Genomic DNA, 20559 nt, shown 5'->3' on the forward strand with positions numbered 1-20559 from the left:
TTTGAAAACTAAAAATCGCTTACATTAAAGTATGGGTCTTCGATATCGGTACTGTACTGGTCACTGAGTAGAGTTACCCGAAACTAAAGAAATATTTCATTATGAAATCCCAGCAAATTGGCAGTGATTCTGTTGCAAGGTGTATTTATGTTCATCTATAAAACAATTTTGTAATTACAGTAAAAGTATATAAACTATAAACTAAACTAAACTAAACTATATACGGTATATGTATTCGTACATGTCTAATTTTTGTTTCATTTCATTCATAAAAAAAAAAAAAAAAAAAACCTCACTAATAACATTCAAGTAACAAACAGCTTTTATAGTACATGGCGCTATTGGGTGCTATTTGAGTTAGCATCTAGTTTTCCTACAATAGTGGAACCAATGTTTTTGGCATCGGTACACCTCAAAGAATAAAATTAGAATTGGTTCCAATTTTTTCTAAGCTTTTTCTATGCCTCCTATACTTCCCACGAGGGGTCGAATGATAAGGGTGCCAAAAAACATTGGTTCCACAAATGTAGGAATATAAAATCCCAAACCCATAGCGCCCAGTACTATTAAAAGAGTACTGAAATTTTATGTACAAATAAATCAAATATATATACAAAGTACTACTATACTACCTATGGTGTCAGTGATTTTGAACAGCATCTGGGTTCGGCAAATACACTGTACTACTGTACAATCTCAAACACATCCCTACCCCCGTTGGATTACACATATTTCCGAGGACCTAAAACTGTCCTCTATTTTGTCGATGTGTTGCCATGCTTACGAAGTCGGTATTGCCGCAAAGGTCCTCTCAAGATCAGAGGATATTAGCTATAGTTTGATCAGCTCGTAATAAGCCCAATCGCCATTCTAACTTCCGGTTTTTGAGAGCAGTTTTGGGACACTTTGACCTCTGACATATCGGGAAAATTGATGTAATTATTATTAATTTTCTTATTATTGTCATAATGTTGATCATTAAAAATACTAAATAATTAATTTATAAAATACCAATATTTTTTTATATTTGTTTTAATTATTGTAAACATTTTAGATTATATTTTGTACGTAAAAAACCCTAATATTTCTGAATTTTCTGAAAGGTCAAAGGAAAAAGTGTCCCAAAACTGCAAAATCTGTCCTATACATAATGCATTGTAAACTTCCAATGCCGATTTGGCTTATAGGCGGGAAATATTAGGCTTTTACCACTACGCCGAAAAGTAGTCCATAATGTGTGATAATTCGTGATGCTTATGACGAGATGTCACAAGAAAATTCTCAAAATAAAATATTGTGATATTAATCCGCGATGTTATAGGCCCGCCGATTACGAGCTGATCAAAGTATAGGCAGTAGGATATCCCGTTTACAATGTTTTCAGAGAACTTAAGTTTCGAGGACATGTGTCTAGGTTATGTTAGCGATGAGGGTCATGTTACTTTAAACTTACATGTTTTAACAAATGATTATCCAATTGAAATCGTTTTTGTTTTATATGCTCCAATCAGATTCCTTGCATTTTGATTTCGACACGTAAATTTACGTGTTGCTTTTCTCAAGGTAATATGAAATAAAACAATGTCCTTACATAAATATTCGTGAAGCACGTAAAAAAATTGTGCTCTTCGCCGCGTACGAGTACGAGGGTCATAAGATAACGCATTTTACGTGTAAGTATAGAATTACATGTTAGAAAGGTTGCGATGTTTCCTGCGCTGACCGTGCGTTCATATGTGCCGCGTGCGTATCATCAGTTTTGGTTCCAAGCCTTCGTGATGAAGGTCTTATATGTCTACATCAAGAGAGCACAGCACTATATCACTACGTATTTTATGTAAGATCAGAACGAAATTCGGCTAATATGCATGGTTACTTATCGTCCGCAAACCCGACGGTTCTGTAAGCTAGGTGTGGTCCGCACGCTGTTGGATAGGATGAACTGTGTCGTTACAGAAAAGAAAGATATAGAGCAGGAAGCGGACAAAATCAAACGCGCCCTCAAACAGTGTGGCTACCCGGAGTACGACGTTTAAGGGAAGACCCTCATCAAAATCACTTTTTCTTTAATAAAGGTGCTATGATTACCAAATTTGGTCTGTATGACCTTTGGGTCAATAAAAGGAGAAAAAATGATTTTCACCTAATTTGCATATTCCATTGGCCGCCATCTTGGATTTGAAGGTGTCAAATTTCAAAATAGCCTATGGACCCAGGGGAATGAGCTAGAAACTTGATTTTTATTTCAGATGAAAGAGAAAAGTCATATTAAAAAATGTTGGAGTCAGATTTTTTTTAAACCTTTCTTTTGGCCAAAAACAGGAAAAAGCCCCAAAATACAAAAAAAAAAGCACTTTTTTGGACAAAAAAGGCCTAAGATAAAAATAAATTGGGGACAAAATCAGGAAATCTGACTCCAACATTTTTTGACAAATGACCTGAGGTACATTCTGTCCAAACTTCATAAAAATCCATTAAAAAATAGGGTCCACTGACTATTTTGAAGGTAAAAAATCATCATTTTTGGGAAAATGCGTTTATATCTAGAAACACCTTTTTAATTTTTTTAATGCAAATTAGATGAAAATTTATTACATGTACCGTAATATGTAAAAAAGCAGGTAATTGATTTCTTACAATTTGTTGTGAAGATAACATTGTAAAAGCTTATGTACTTTTTGAGATACAGATTTTTTACTGTAAAAATATTATATATCGCCACTTGAAAAACAATAAAATACATAATAAATATCACAGCTTGAAAAACAATAAAATACATAAATAATACATTTGATCGTGCAAGATGCTTCACTTCAAGTTGCAATTTCTTGGGAACCGTAAATGTGATTTGTGTGGAATAAAAAGTATGTGAAAGAAAAAAGTCTGTTCTTTTACCTGGAGTGACAATGAAATATGACTATAAATTGGTGTTTTTGATGAGGGTCTTCCCTTAATCAAGTGAAACGCAAAATGGACAATAAACAGGTGAAGAAACCGAGTAAGAACAAGGATTCCACAGAGCAAAATAAAGGACTTATCATCATTCCTTATCATGCTTATGTTGAGAAATTGTCAGAAACGGCCACTCGCATTTTTAGAAAGCATGACAATCCCTCATTTCAAATTATTAGTTTTGGTTTCTCTTTTGTTCAGAATCCAAATATCAATGGATTAAAAAGTGGAGCAAAAGTGGTCTGCAATCATAACACTATTGTGCTGGGAGGACACAGTGTAGGGTATATAACCATAAGTAATGGCCTATTGTGCTATCATATTTATTATCGATATCTATCACCGCGGGCGGTAGTTGATGCTCTTTGAAATCCGATTTAGTGTCTTACTTCAGATAAGTATGTCGTAGGTGGCATACTTTTATATCACCGTATAATTACACTCGAATCCAAATCGACAATCGCAGACCACACAGTTCAACATAATCACGTGATCAATTGAGACGGCGCAAAAGTTCTCGACAAGGAATGTCATCTGGGGGCTCGCCGCATCAAATAATCCATGTGGATAAGAAAGAGAGCTTCAAACACCATGAACAGAGATCCACTTCTGAGCGCTAGTACGCCCTCTGTTGGTGACCAATCAACCAGACAGAAGGATCAAGTACCATTACTCTAATGATGGCCTTTGACCAAGATGGCCGAAACTGTCAGGTTAGTAAAATATATTTGGATTTTAATAGTGACGTTGCCAGTGGGGGTCGGTACCTCCCTCCCCACCATGGCCGTCGGTATATCTTAGGCCGCCGGTTCACGTGACGTGCCTTGGTTAAAAACGTTGGGGTCAACAAAAGACAATTGTGTGTGCGCAGGGTGAAAAACCACATTGTATAGGAGCTCATTTTTTTCTAAATACTTTTTAGCACCAGAATCCACCTTCAAATCTTCCTTTGCTCTCCGTGGTTACGAAAAGCCCAAATATGACCCCACGCTCAAATACTTCAAATCCTGGATGTGACACTTCCCTTTTTGACTGTTTACGTTGCCATATTAAAGGGTATTGATATATAATCCCCTCCACCAACCCCCACTCCACCACCAACCCCCACCCCACCCCTATTTTTTAGAGATTCTAGAGGAGCGCACTGGGCAAAAAAAAAAAAAATCCGTCGGTACATTATTATCGCTTACAAGTTGTGCCTTCTCCCCCTCCCGGTTGCGAAAACCTGGCTATGCCACACAGTGTCATCGCCCCGATATCTTCATGGCAGAAATCGCCATGGTAGGTTGAATCCACCGCCACGCATGGCCATTTTGTATCGACCTGTTTAATAGTTTTGAGTCGTATAATGGGCCGAAGGACATCTGACTATAAAGGCTACTGACAATAGCCCCGATTAGCTCGGTGACTGACCTCGCTGTGTGTCAGTCGAGCATGGTACCCCATAGGTCATATTCTTTTAGACTGCCTTCACGATTGGCCTATACACTGCGCTATATAATTCGGCACATATAAATCAGAATTATTGCCCGAATTATTGTCTCAAGACGCAAGCTAACGACTATCATATCTGTTCAAAATATATATTCACTAGATTTCGCGGTTCTCGGGCCAGGCACTTCTCGTGATAGGCCTATTTCTAATTACCCAAACCCGTTACCCATATACCTGCCCTGACTTTTTTTTAAACTACTATGAAATGCGTCTCTCAATGATCAAGACCCAGCTTGACTCAACTCTTCATGTTCTGCTGAAATAGTCATGTCTGAAATAGGCCTATATCCACGTGTTTGGAAGCAAGTTTTGGAATCTACAGAAACAGAGCTTTAATTTGATACCAAATTTATTTTTCCAAGTAGTGCAAGGAAGACCCCTCAATACAGCATGATTTTGATAATGACTGAATAAGCCAGGGTTAACATACCGCTTAAAATTAATTGTATTTCAGTGCTTCCCGAATATTATAATGGTTGCTAAAGAACAAATATTTTGGTAGATTAAGGACCACTACAATATGCATAGATCATAACTTTATTTTCTAAATGATAGTTTTTTGTGGGGGAAAATAGTCGCTGCATGAACCGTCAAGACGCCGTACAAAATAGTCAATTTCACCGTCCACCGTGCGTTACTCCGTACGTTTGTATCAAATATCTTTTTATATGGCCGATCTCACACGCATTTCAATGGACAATCTGTTGAACCTCACTGCAACAGATTGTCCAACACCTCACTGCAATGATTTCTTACAAATAAAAAAGATCATAATAATAGTTAGATTTTCCTTCGTATAGTCAATACCCTTGGCTGTCTTTAATAGAATTATTATAAAAGGGATACATTTTGTGCATTTTCTACGTTGTCCGCACGTTTATTTCGTACGTGCAAAATCGTTAATACTGGCTAAATAAGCGAGCTCGCCCGTCAGTACAGGCGAGTGAAGTTGAATAGATAGACGGCATACGTACGATCACGGCGTTTGGAAATCGCAAACATTTCAAGTGACGTGTAATTTCATAAACTATAATAAAATGCAGCAAACCTTTGACGAGCGCGACTACCGTGATGTTGCAAATTCGGCGCTAACAACGCGTACGGCGCACAGTTCATTCATAAATTTCCACTCGGCAACAACAGATCGCCTCAGCAGCCAATCAGAGACAAGTGCGTGCAACGCAGTAAATACACGATGTATCATTACAATACGCGCTCGTCAAAGGTTTACTGCATTTCAGTATAACACGTTACTAAAGACTAATCAGAGCACTTCTGATTTTAAATATTGTCCATGGTTGTTCTCTTTTCTAATATATAACTATATAAATTTATACACGTCAAACGTTTTTTTGTAGTTTTTAAACTTACAGTTAAAAGTGATTTTGCTTGAAAACTATAGACGCGTTATGACCCTGATGGTCAAAAACCGTGCTGAGATCAAACTTTTAACGTGAAGTTTTATACTTACATGTGAAAACACCGTGAAAACATGTTGGTGAGATCGACCTCTCGCATCCTCGGGATTAGGTTTGCGGAACATCAAGCGGAAGTTAAGAAAGCGAACGAGAAGTTTACTCGGTAAAAAATGTAGGACATCCGAGCAAGAACAAGCTAAGACAGCTATATCTGATCATGTCGCAAGAGAATCATGATGTAGGGAGGACTCCAAGATACTTGGCAGGGAGCATGTCAGAAAGTGTAAAGAAGTACGAAGTACGGGAAGCGATGGAGATCAGAAAGAGGGGACAAAGACCATTTCCTCTAAGGCACGTCTATGACCCACTTTTGAAGTCTGGAAATTAGTTTCCTGGAAAAGTGGATCAGATACTTAGTACTCAGATCTGATGAAGTCTTCCGATGAAGAAATATTATAGTGAGTAAAAACTTCCTGGTTTTGTCAAGCAAAAATTGTTATTTGATTTGAAGTACAAACCTGATAAATCTTTTCACTGAATGAACATCTTCAAATTTCAATAAAAGTACCCTTCGTATGCATAAAATACAAGTTCCATGTTTGTTTCCCTCCATTCCATTTTAAAAATGAAACGAAATCATTGAATAATATTCAAGCAGCAAACAGCTTATAAAAACAGTACTGAAATTTTATGTCTACAAATAAATCAAAATATACAAAAGTAGGCTAGTATTTTTGTTTTGAAAAGTTTCCTTTGACTAACATGATCATCTACAATGTACAGGGATTCGGCAAATCAGCAAATACACACTCATCACACATACCCGAACACACCTCAATTTCTCCCCGTCCCCACCCGCCTACTCCCTACAACAAGAGATATACAAGTGCGTGCCTGGTTATAACTAGTATTTAATAGGTTTAATTTAATACTAATAGTATAAGACAAAACCTACAAAGTGATATACACCCTACAAGGAAGAACAAACACTCTGCACCCCAACCCCTAGCAAACACCTAGCCTCTCAGTAGCCAGTCTCTCCATAGCCGGATTTTCGCCTGTCTGATTTGGCATAGATGTTAGTATTGCGACTGGTTACCAGTTGAATTACTGAGAGAGGGCCACAGTCTTTGACACTGTGTTGTGTTATATTATGTCATCTCTCTTCTAAGCCTTCGATTATCTGTAATAAACAAACAAATGCAATACGTGTGTACTGAATAGTAAATGGCATCTATGACTTAAAATATGATGTATTCTGGTATTACATGTACATCAGGTGTGGCACACATGATATGTGACCCGGCAGCACAAACGAGCCGTAAATTCCCTAAATTGTATTCTGAGTTATGGTGTAAAATGTGTACGAAGGTCGTATCCATCGGTCACTTAAGCTGGCGCGACATCTGTCTTATTTGGATAGTCACAACACCAATCAATAATCCTATTATTGAAGTGGATAATAAGCTTCTACCTTAGATGGCTATAGAACTTTTAATAGCTCTGGTCTTTGTTTGCTTTTGCTAAATCCTTTTCAAGTGGTGGGTTATTTGTATAGGTATGCATAACCAACAATTAACAATGAGAAAACCTTCTTAAACCTCGTTGACTTGGGGATGATTTGAAATGACCGCCAATTATGACTGTTTGATATTTATTGCCAGCAATGTGGAAAAAGAGACACACATAGAAACTAAAAAAGCTATAATTTTGTTGAAGGAGCACAGTTTAACTAACCATAACTCCGCTTCTGGATATCGTTTGAAGTCAAATGATATACTATTTTTTAGTTTATGATGTTTATTTTTAAACACGAAATAAAACAAAATTGACCGGGGAGGAATTTACGGCTCATTCGCCGTGGACGGTCACATATATTGTGGAGCTGTCAAATCTGCTTCTAATGATTCTTAACATCAAGACTCTTATAAAGTTGGGCAGATGAACTACTGACCTAAGCTTCATATGTGATATAAACATATAGGGCCAAAGGGCATGTGAGGTTATTAGAGATCATACTAAAATTTTCTATACAGGCTACTACACTGAATTACATGCTACAACCACAAAACCTGGTTATGAACCACTTACCCAAGCTTTATACAGGATATAGGGCCTACACCGATTTGGGTCAAAAGTCATGCAGGGATTATTAGGGGTCATTTCGTGACAATCTTTAAAATGCTATATCTGCTCTAAATTGCATCATAGTGGTATAACGTAGCCAGAAGAACCACTAACCCAACTGATGTATTCAGAATTTCAGATTGGGTCAAAGGTCACACAAGAGTCAGAGGTTATTCAGTCAAAACTGCTTCAAGATTACTGCAAGTGGTCTGAAGAATATTATTTACATTGGTTGGGGTCAAAGGTCATCGAGAGGTCATCTGGCCAAATGATCCCCTTTGGCTACCAAAATTGCCTGATATTCGTGATGACCAACTAGAAATCAATAAAATAAAATAAATAACTGAAATAAAGTTGATAAATAAATAATAAATGAAAATTAAATATAGGTATACTAGTCTGGGAACGACATGTATCGTGAATGTATTTCATATGTTTGTCAGAGAATTTTCCATAAAACTTACATCTTGCGTGACGTCTTCTTCATAAGTCACTTTATATAGTTCTCTTCCAGGGTAATGTAGTCGTGGTCGGTCACTCGCCATGAACACATCATCTTGAAACCACAGTTCGTTATATTATAACCTGAAAAGTGACAAGCAGCGAATGAACATGAACATTGACACACTCCCCAAATCTAATTCAAAATCTGTTTATATGTGCATGATATAGCTGAGCCGGAATAACTTTCGGCCGACCTACCCCCCTACACATCACCTTACATTTAAGGATAAAGAGCATTATAGGTAAATCCACTTGAGCATACGAATACTTTTGTGACGTTTGAAACGTTGATAATAACATTTTCCCGTAAAACAAACAAACTAGACAGTGTGCTCACAGAGCACGGCCCTTATAGCCAGTGATGTTGATCTTTTTATGACCTTTGGCCTAGAGTTGTTCATGCGACATTTGTACCACCAGCCTATGGTTCATGGTGGTGACGACATTGTAGGCCTACTATGTAATTTACAGGAGCAGCAGCATTTTCAAAGTATTTGGTAAAGAAAGAAAGAAGAAGAATCTTCTAGCTTAGCTAGGTAAATACAGGGATGCCCTTGGAAGGCTCTGTAAAGATTGTTTACCTATCTTAGCCTTGCAAGGACATACCTATTCTTACTATCTTGTATACTTTAAAGTTCACATAAGTGAGGAATGATCAACCCAATTATTATTATACATGGCTCATTGAACCACAATGGGCTTGTAAGGACTACATCTTTGCTGTATGGATGACATATTTGCGTGCAAATCTATCATGAGGGTCACATCCCCCTAGTAGATTTCAGTGAAAATTAAGTTTTTGATCATTGTCCGTAAGTGGAAGAACTTTGACCGCAAATGATCACGTGGCATTTGTGGCACCACCCAATGGTCCTAGTGCTTAACTATGGTCAACATGGCAAAAAGCATAATGGCTACGATGGCCGATTTAAGGTATTTGATTACATGCCGGAAATGACCCCTAAATTACCTTTGACCCCAATTCTGTGTGTGTACAACTTTTAGACACTGGCTATAGACGATGCATGTGTGCAACTGATGTCACGGTGCTATGTAATATGGGGAATGAGTAGCATTTTAAGTGAAAAACATGTTTTGGGCTATAATGACCTTGACAAGACATTTGCGCCAGACATTTTCACATGACATTTGTGGCACCCCGCAATGGTCATAATATCCAAATTTCGTCAAAATTGACAAACGAATATGGCTACGATGGCTCTTTATATGATTGGTAGAAGAAAGAAAGAAAGAAAGAAAGAAAGAAAGAAAGAAAGAAAGAAAGAAAGAAAGAAAGAAAGAATCAGAATCTATGAAAAAGAGACCCGTAGCCAAATGGCATTTGGCTAAGGTAAAAACGTTCCTCCGGAGCAACACACATTAATGCATCTCTGGTAGTATAGCAGCAGACTAGCAGTACCGCATTGCCTCACCCCTATTTTAGCCCACCTATCTGGCTCATCTAAAAACATTTTTGTCAACACTTTTTAGCCAAGTGAACAAATGTTTCAAACCACTGATACTCCCGACCAGGTTGAATAAAAAATTCAAAGTAAAGAATAACAAAGAGCGGCACAACAGCATAACATTTCCTTTATTTGGTAAGTATTGTCTAGTTGGTTGCAGGAAGAGTCTAAAAACGAGTTGGGCCCGGCCAGTTACACCATTATCGAGGACATCAAGCTAAAATCGTTTGGTATTATATGCAGTGAGTATCAAGGAGAATAATAAAACCGTTTCTTATTGTTTAGGATATAATTATTATTTATTTATTAATTTTAGAGTTCGTGCCAAAAACATATTCTGGCGTGAACAAAAAACACGATCACTGGTTTTCAAGTCAGAGTATACCTAAACAAAACCGAGACTTATTTTGTTGCCACTCAATTTTCGCTATTCACAATAAGGGTGCCGCCAGCGGTTTGCGATGTAATCGTGATGTATCATGGGAAAAGGTCGACATCCAAGTCCGCGCAATACGAATATTACCATGCTATTACATAGGAACACGTGACAATATTTTTTAGTTTGTCAAAATAAAGGTGTTAAGGTCCGTTCATACTACCACCACATTTGCGATGCGTTGCTTTGCGATGCGGTGTGTTGTCGCACCGCATCTACTGTATTGCGATATCGCAATAAAGTTAAATACATTTTAAAGGTCCGTTCATACTACCACCGCATTTGTGATGCGTTGCTTTGCGATGCGAGTGCGGTGCCGCACTGCATCGTACTGCAAACTACTGCATTGCGATATCGCAATGAACTTAAATACATTTTAACTTGGAAATGCGACGAGTTGCGTTGAGTTGCGGCAAAAAGTAATCGATATATCGGCATCGCAAAGCAACGCACCGCAAATGCGGTGGTAGTATGAACGGACCTTAACTTGGAAATGCGACGAGTTGCGTTGAGTTGCGGCAAAAGTAATCGATATATCGGCATCGCAAAGCAACGCATCGCAAATGCGGTGGTAGTATGAACGGACCTTTACACGCGAATCGATACTCAATAATACTTAATAATGTGATTTGAAATGTGCACAATTAATTTTTTCTCTATCGATTTGCGTGTAATACCGTTATATTGACAAACTAAAAAATATTGTCACGTGTTCCTATGTAATAGCATGATAATATTCGTATTGCGCGGACTTGGATGTCGACCTTTTCCCATGATACATCACGATTACATCGCAAACCGCTGGCGGCGCCCTTATTGTGAATAGCGAGAATTCACGCATAATTATTCCGTGCGCCATTGAGCATAATTTCTTGATTTGGATACTGACGCTTATACAAATTCTATGATTGATTGATCGATTGATGGATTGATTGATTGATTGATTGATTGATTGATTGATTGATTGATTGATTGATTGATTGATTATAGTGCAACACAGCTGCCTTTGAAGAAAAAAAATGCGTTTTAAGAACTCTGCCCATAGGGCTCTGTATATATAAGGCTATGGTCCACTGGGCTGTGGCGTTATTGGGGTTGGAAATAGACGTCTTTGTAGTCACTGGAAAGTCCAATATTTCTGAACATTTTCGCCAAAAATGGAGATTAGGCAATTTTTTTGTTGGGACCATAAAATTTATTTAGCTAGTCTTTTATTGTTAAACAATAGATATTCATTGTCAGCATAATTCGCTTCATGATATTTACCAATGATGTTGCTGTTAAAATAGACAGTGATCCAGCACCACCTGCAACAACTCTCACTTGTCCGGTGTTATCGACGAGAATGAAAGTTGTAACTCGTGACTTTCACGCTAATGCGATCATCAGACAACTGAGGGCTATTCGCTACTTACTGTAGGCCTTATCCTATTAATGCGGACGTGAGAGGGAAAATTGTTCTGTCGTAGAGGGCGGCATGAGACGGGTATTGCGGACGTGAGAGAAATACCGGTACTTACGTAATATCCTTGTTGAAATTTGCGAGGTTGAACTTGTTCTGATGGCGGCATTTGATGCTAATTCCGACCTTCTGTTGAGTAGTCTTCCTTTGTCCCCGTTGAGACATAAGTCGCAGCGCTTGGTGCCATTGTCGTAAGCGCATGCTTTTGCGGCGATAGACCATGCGATAATGTATTCCTTCTCCTTCTTCTTTAGATCCCATACATACCGTGATAATTCAGTGCTGTACGTGTGCTTCCCTGAATGACTGCTGGTGGCTATAATAACGCTTCCTGAAGGTCAATTCAGTAAGACCGATGTAGACCTTGGTGCTGTCCTAGTTGGCTGCTTTCACTTCTACTTTGTAGATGATGCTGGGAGTCAGACACTTCTCTTGTCATGCTTGTAGGCTTCATGTTGCATTATTGCGGCAACTTATCTGTCTTTCCTTGCTGGTTATCTTTCTTGGATGAAACCTTCTTGTGAGACTTGATAATGCTGGCTACATTGGACATAAAGCCCCGCATAAAGCTGTAACTGTTCCTGTTGAATATTTTGTTGAGCTGGGATCCTTCGGGAAAAGGTTTGTCGATGAGCTTTAGGAAAGATTTACCGATGTTGGAACTTGGAGTCCTTGTGGATTGTTACGAGTCGTACTTGACTCTAGGCCAAAATCACCTTTTACCCAAATTCACATGAATGCACAACACAAATACACTGTTTGATTAAGCTAACAAAACCTAAGTCTTTAATTGAAAGCACGTTATTATTGGTACAATATATGACAACAATGCACATACACAATAATCAAATATAATTTCTTATTCGTTTTGTTTGTTGAATACAAACTATGAGAAGGATATTTGGAAACACAAGGGCTTTTGCACAAGAAAATATTATTTAAAACAATGACGTAGGTTACAGAAAACAATTCTGGTAACATCACTGTATCTGAAAATTTCAACGTCATGCATAACTTCCGTTCCTAGATTGCGAGTATTATGCTGGTTTCATACTACCCTGCCGCTTGCCACTGAGCGGCGTGGCGCACGCGCATTGCAGACAAACGGACACAATAAAGGCTTGCCATTGGTTGAAACGCCCTGCCGCTTGCCGCAGCGGCAAGCGGCAGGAAAGTATGCTGGAGGCTTTAGTAGAAGCTTGAATGTTGGCAGAATCAATTTGAAGAGAGTTGGAGTCTCTACATGTAGTTCGATTCCACAACCATCCATACATTAAACTTTTGTCATGCGAATTTAATACCCCGTGAAGGCCTCTTGGTGGACAGATTTTTAACAAATCGATAGGGTCTATGCCCTCCCTAAGTTGAGAATGTACTGTCCCACTCGATTTGTGAAAAGGTCGCGAACCAGTTTGGTGGACCCAAGTGAGTGCCTATTATAAGGCAAAATTGAAAAGAAATGGGGTTTCAAATTCAACTTTGTAATTTGAAAAGTATAAATCACATTGGGTCTAAGAGTGTGCTAATACTTTTCTTTGATGTCTTTGACCACATTTTTTTTTTCAAATATCTTAAAAAAACCCAAATAATCTAAGCTAATTGAACAATCTAAGACAGTAGAGTTGAATAGGATATCTAGCTATTAAATGGTGCATATGACCAGTACCGCACACCGACATCGCCTGGCTAGTAATTACTTGGTACAGCAGAGATACTAAAATAAATACCCGGGATCGATACACGTGAATGTGCTATGCACGATTTTGATATCAGACGAAAATCTTTGGATACCGGGGTAGAAAATGATGAATATCTCCCGTAAATGATTTCGTCTATAGAAACCAGATGTGGTCCCTTGCACTTGAATATACGTGTTGAACAGATATGATAGTCGTTAGCTAGCGTCTTGAGAAAGAAGCGTGCGTCTTGAACTCAAAATCTGGCTAAAATTCTGATTTTATATTGCGTTGGTCCTGTATGGACTACAGCGCACAGGCTATAGCTGCACTCACTACTCCCGTGGAGGCAGTATAAAAGTCGATGACCACTGACCTCAATGTCGTATACAAGCTTACTCACACAGAGAGAAATCAATTACCCGGCTATTGTCAGTAGCCTTAGTCAGGTCCCTCGGCTCATTATGCGTCTCAAAGTTCGGAACAAAATGGCCATGCGTGGCTGTGGATTCAACCTACCATGGCGATTTCTGCCATGAAGATATCGGGGCGATGACACTGTGATACCGTAGTAGTCGAAAACACCACACACTCTACAAAAACAGAAACAAGGATAATAGAAATCAGGATGTAACAATTGATAATTATACATGTTTCAATTCATATGTAAATAGCGTATTGTTATTAAAATGATGGTCTGACATTGCTAGAGGGCGCTAATAATATCCGCAGATACAGCTTGATTTGAATTTTATATTGGGTTAAATGCCCAAAATAAATAGCTGTTAAATGATCGGCTTTTCCGTAGTATACCATTTCGTTGTAAAACAAAAAAGTAACCTTTCAATTTATTGTGTGTAAACTTAAAGTTTGTACGTGAATATTTAGCATCTAAAGTACCAAGCTAGGGTGAAATCTATCTAGATCTAAACCACGATTTATCAGCATTTAATAGATATGTTAACTGACCAAGATAAACAATCGAGTATACACATGACAATTAACTACATGTAAATCAGCGCCAATACTGCAGCAGGAGGGTGAAAGTGCATAGGAACAATGCCGGAAACTACGTCACGCTATTGTTCGACCTAGGCTACATCATTTTTAACGCATGCGTGTTCGTCAATACAGCTTTAGACTCCTCCACCTTCGCAACACGGTACGTGGAGTAACTGGAATCACACTGACGGCGGAGGAGAATACTAGCTGGTCAAACAGTTTAATTCTATCAAGCATATAATACCTGAACAATCATCGTCATTTGATCTATTTACTACAGAATATATTGTATACTCAAAATATAATTTTAAAATAGTAAACCTGTTAACTTATATATTTGTGTACTAAAATATAAGGACAGGTGAATAAAATCATGTCGAAGACAAAATGGCCGTTAATCCGCCTATTGTGAGACCTAGGATACATATTTCAAAAGAGGGCAGCAGACTATGATGCCTATCATAGGGCCTGCACTTTGGCTCGTTTTTTGCAGGTTTACATGGTCCAATAATCACAAGATGACTGACATGTGGTAACAAAGGAAGCAGTCACTGCAATTTGATTATGTCCCATATGATTGGCCATTCAAGACACCCCTGTGAATATACTATAGCGGCCTTTTCAAAATATAATACCTGTTTGCTTGACTGTATTGACAATACCCGGGAACAATACACACAGTATATGCATTGGACAAACTTTTTGCAATAAGCATGATAAGTGATGATGTGACCTCCAGATTTATACATCGTTCTTCTCGCACACTGACAACATTTGATTGAATGGACTGTAGGCTACTGCGCCGTGATTACGGTGAAGGACACCGGTTCAAATCCTTTGTTTGGAGCCAATCGATAAAAGCATGCAGGGCTTCTATAAGCCTTGTTCACACAGTCGGACTTAAACCACTTAATACCGGACTTAAATTACGTCGGTAATAGTATCGGGTATAAGTGGCAGTGTGAATGAGCGTCGGATATAACTATATCCGACGTAATGTGGTTTAAATCCGACAATTTAAATCCGAAGATGACCAGGGTTAAGAGCTGTTAAGACCGATCGAAACGTTACGATCGGTAATAGTAATTACGTGTGAACACTGAACAGCGCTTTTGGGCTGTCGGATATAACTGTGACCTTTCACCTTTCTGCGTGATTCAGCGTGACTTCCGGGTTAAATTAAATCACTCGCGCAACTGATTTGAAGCAGAGTATAAATAGTGTGACCAGTGAGAGATAAAACAAAATCATCATGGATGCAGGTGCGAATATCAAACGCAATAGAGGAATGAACTGGCAAGAGAAGGAGACATTAGCTCTGCTGACCATTTCCGGTTAGTTATGACCGGTAATAGCTCGGATATAAACACGTCGGACATAGAGCTATTGCCGACTCGTCGTGTTCACACAGTCGGACTATTACCGGACTTAAATTACGTCGGTAATAGTATCGGATATAAGTGGCAGTGTGAATGAGCGTCGGATATAAAAAAATTACTATATCCGACGTAATGTGCTTTAAATCCGACAATTTAAGGCTGAAGATGACCAGAGTTAAGAGCTGTTAAGACCGATCGAAACGTTACGTCCGGTAATAGTAATTACGTGTGGACACGCAGCACTATTGGGCTGTCGGATATAATTGTGAGTAGGCCTATATCACTCGCGGAAAATTTTGAGCAGAGTAATTTATGGCTGCAGCTGCAAATATTAATATAAACTAGCGGGATGCAGGCCTTGCCGTTTAGATTTTAAAGGCATGATTGTAGGCGAGTGGTCGAATTTTCACAAATATCACTTATTTAGGAAATAATCAAGTAGAGTCTTGACACGGTATTTATGTACATTTATGTTGAAATGCGCGCGAAGCGCGCTAACATTTTTCACTTTCTACGCTTGGAGGGAGTACAGCATCGATTAAATACTGAAATGGCTGATTCAGTGGCTGATTTTGGGAGATTCGCAGCGAGTGATATTTAGTGTCTATGGCGAGTGGAAAATCGCTCACTAAAAATCGAGTTTGGGCGAGCGGCGGCGAGCGAGAGCGATCGCTCGCCTCAAACGGCAAGGCCTGGGGATGCGATTATTTTTTCGGACATCACCGTTAGATGAGTAAATGGGAGCGTTCACTATAACAGGAAGAATTACTGAACAGGTAGAATCATTGAAAATGAACATTAAAATCTGTTCTTTCTTACATTTCCCTTTTAGCTTCTTTTTTTATTTGCTGCTTGTGATTTCCCGTTTCCATAGAGGGGTCAATTGGAATGACAAGGAAACATTGGCTATACTCAAAATTTGGAGAGACACGGAAAGTATTTCTGGGATAAAAAAAGCTTTGGGAGGAGATAGCCACGCTATTACATGACAAGGGGGGGGGTCCCGATACGGTGGGGGAGCAGATACCTGTAGTGATAAAGGCACTGAAAACTCTCCATCGCACCCTCCATGAGCGGGTGAAACATTCAGGCGCAGGAGCAATTGACCATCCTTATTGGGATAACCTACACGAGTTCCGGGGGGGTAGTAAATGTTAACCCCCAGAGGGTTCAGTGGGGGGGCAGTATGGCCCTGGATGTAGATGGAGATGAAATTTATTAAGCCATAAGCATGATAACAGAAAGGCATGCAATTGCATTTTATAAGATGATTAGGGGTCCCAAATATATACGGAAAGAAAAATAGGGGTGTCATAAAATATTTTTGATGACCAAAATGTAGGGAGTCACAACACAGCATGACTACAGATAGTGTGTTTATTTTATTCAAAAGACTGATGCCTGTTTTTTTTTTTTTGGGGGGTGTAAACGGTGGGGGCGGGGGGTCATAAAATATTTGCTGCCGAAATAGGGGAGGTCGCAATTTTATTGAAGCCGACTTTTTGTAAATTTGGGACAAAAAAAAAAAAAAAATAGCATGATGATGGGAGTCAGTGTAATTTTTTTTATTTTTGTCATTTTTTCAAAGATGTCCACCATAGTAGGGCCTACATGTATAAAATGCGATATAGAGCTAAGTCTACTGTAAAATGGGACTACTTTGTCAAACTAAAATAATAATAATAATAATAATAATAACAATAATAATAACAATAATAATAATAATAATAATAATAATAATAATAATAATAATAATAATAGAACCTACATAAATACAAAATTGGTCTTAATTTTGGAACTTTTGAATTTGCATTTTTCTTACATGACATACCTACCGCATTGTCTGTAATTTGTTCTAAAGAGGGGCGTTTATTGAAAGTGAAAACATTTAAAATCGGGTTAAATTTTCTGATGATGCTCATGTAGAAAGAAGAGATTTATGACATAACGCGTCGGGCATACGCTGGCGAAGTTACGTCATTTATCGGATTAATTACCATAGCAATAGGTGAAAACAATTTTGAACATTTCGCGCTGTACTACAAGCAGGTTGCACTCATCACCTGTATGTCTGCAATCATAGATTGAATACAATACCGGTCTTTTCAAAGATACTAATCTTACAGGTGCAACTAATCAGCATGATTCACCTATTGCTATGGTAGTTAATCCGATTATTACGTAACTTCGCCAGCGTATAACGCTATTGCCGACAAATGTGGACGCACTAAGGGATTAGCGGAAATATTTAATTCGATCGGACATAAGCCTAGATAAAATATTACCGGTAATAAGTGCATGTGTGAACACAGCTTATACCCATGTACAGTTTATCCCTACATAACCTATGTCTTGAATACGCTGGCAAAGTTATGTAATAATCGGATTAATACTATATAGCAGTAGGTAAATACAAGTTTTGAATAATCCGCGCTATAAAGTCACATTCAGTGATCCCAGCGAAAGTGAAAAAAAACTCAAATTGTTACGTTTATAAATTTTTTTAATGAAAAACAAATGGCAAAAAAACAAAACAGGAAAACGACAGTATTGACGAAGTTGAAGCCCCATTCAAATACATGTAGCTAATTTATATACTGTCAGTACCGGTATATAAATTACAGACTCACGTAAATGCATTATTTTTTGTCTTAGACACACGGCGCGGCTTTCGGCTGAACCACTGCACTAGCAAGCTATGTTAGCACATCTATGACAATGACGAAAGGTACAAAATCAGCCATAGGCCTTTAGATAGCAGAAGACACAAAAGTGGTGTTTTATGACCTTTGACATTCTTTTGTGGCGAGTGACATGGTCTTTCAATTCACGCCGAGTGTCCTTGACAGGTTTGACTATGCTTCAGTGGTCATGAAAGAATTCAAAAGATAACCTCTGCCCCAATAATCCCAAGCAATTGTCTGAAACTGCTCCTCGGATCATAAGAACTCAGTCCTCAAATGATAGTCATAATAATGTCCAAAATATAAAAATTACTGACTACCATTGAAGACTGAGTTCCGCAGTCTAGTATCCAAAATCTGAATTTTGATGATTTTTACGATCGTCGGGATGAAAAAAAATCAAGAAATCACTGAATGGGCCTTTAGTTCCCTCCTCTCCTTACCCTGGCAATATAAATCAAAGAAAAATAAAGAAAAAAATAAAGAAAACAAGAAAAGAAAATTAACCAAATTAAGGGATCTGTTTTGAGCGTTTCGATAGTATTTTTTGTGGGACATGAGAGCACATCAGACATATCGAATTGCATTCTGAATACGAAGAATGTCTTTCTGATATCAAATAAATTTCATTGTTTGAAATTCACGATATAATACAAATTTTATGACAAATTATTAAAATTTGATATTTTTCACATTTTGATAAATAACAGTCCTCGAAGTAAATATCATAAATCTAATGTTATATTCTTAAACAGTCCCTGGCATACAGATACCATACATGTATAGGCAGGCCTATGTATAGTAAATTTGTCTGCTTTATCTGTTTTGTGCTGTTTAAGCAAATAGTTAAACATAATTTCCATAAAATGTAAGCTTTTACTGTCAGATATGTCCCCTTTTAATTTTGAGAAGAACAAGTGAGGTAAAGCAAAGAAAATTGAAATTTACTACTACTAGCGCCAATGAATGTTATACGATTGTAAAACGGTACGATCCTCTGGGTGTGTGGGGTGTGTGCGTATGTGTGTCCTGCACGCGTATTTTTTTTCTGCAACTATAACGGGACGCAATACGATACCGGTATGTTATAAGAATCAAACTTACAAGAAAGGTGGCTCTTGTCAAATCCTACAATTCTGTCAGAGAAAATAGGCATATGTGCATTAAATTTTTAATTAATTGACATAATTGATTAATTAATAAATATTTTATTTAATGATTTACCATAATTCCAAATATGTCAAACAATATGTCAAATTAAAGCTAACGAAATGCTTTATAAATTGGTCAGAGCGCATTTTGCAGAATGCATTTAGTACTTTAGTTACATGATTCCAAACATTCTATTCCAATTTTTTGCTATACACGCATAGGAGCTGTACTTTTAAAATCCGCGCCTAATCAATAATAATAGTCTTTCACTCCATTGTCAAAGTACTGTGCTCCCTGTAGCATTATGGAGTGACCAGGTCCTAGAGTGTGGTGGTTTTGTAGCAGATGACAGTGCTCATTCAAGCCTGTCAAGGTCAGTTAGTAGCCACTTGCTGAATGGATGCCTGAAAGAGATGCCTTGTGCAGCTGCCAATCACAGTAGAGGTTTGATAACATTTTGTTAAAAACCCAAATGTGATATAAGGACAAAGCTGTGCATGTTGGTACTTAATTGTTTGGATTCTTACGTTGAAATTCCCTTGTATTAGTATTTTTATGTGTAGTGTATAGTGGTCATAAATTATATAGCTTTTAAATTTTGGGCATTTTTGCTCTGTTGCACTGTACCATTATATAATTTGAGCAAATCAATTACCGACACAAGCAGGTATACAGTGTATTATTTTATTTTTATTTCGTATCTCAGGAGCACAGCTCACTTGGTAAGGCATCAGAATTTGGTACACTAGCGCTTCGAACTTTATATCGGAAGGTGGTGAGTTCGAGCCTCATCACGGTCACATTAAT

At 38.0% G+C, this 20559-nt stretch overlaps 1 long non-coding RNA gene across 1 annotated transcript in view; it reads right to left on the reverse strand.

Annotated features, from left to right (window-relative positions):
• LOC140151059 (uncharacterized) overlaps positions 1–20559 on the reverse strand; it is a 525069-nt gene that overhangs the window by 21858 nt on the left and 482652 nt on the right. The gene's annotated exons all lie outside the window — the stretch shown is intronic.

Source organism: Amphiura filiformis, chromosome 1, assembly GCF_039555335.1.
Source record: "Amphiura filiformis chromosome 1, Afil_fr2py, whole genome shotgun sequence".
In the NCBI taxonomy this organism is placed as follows: Eukaryota; Metazoa; Echinodermata; class Ophiuroidea; order Amphilepidida; family Amphiuridae; genus Amphiura; species Amphiura filiformis.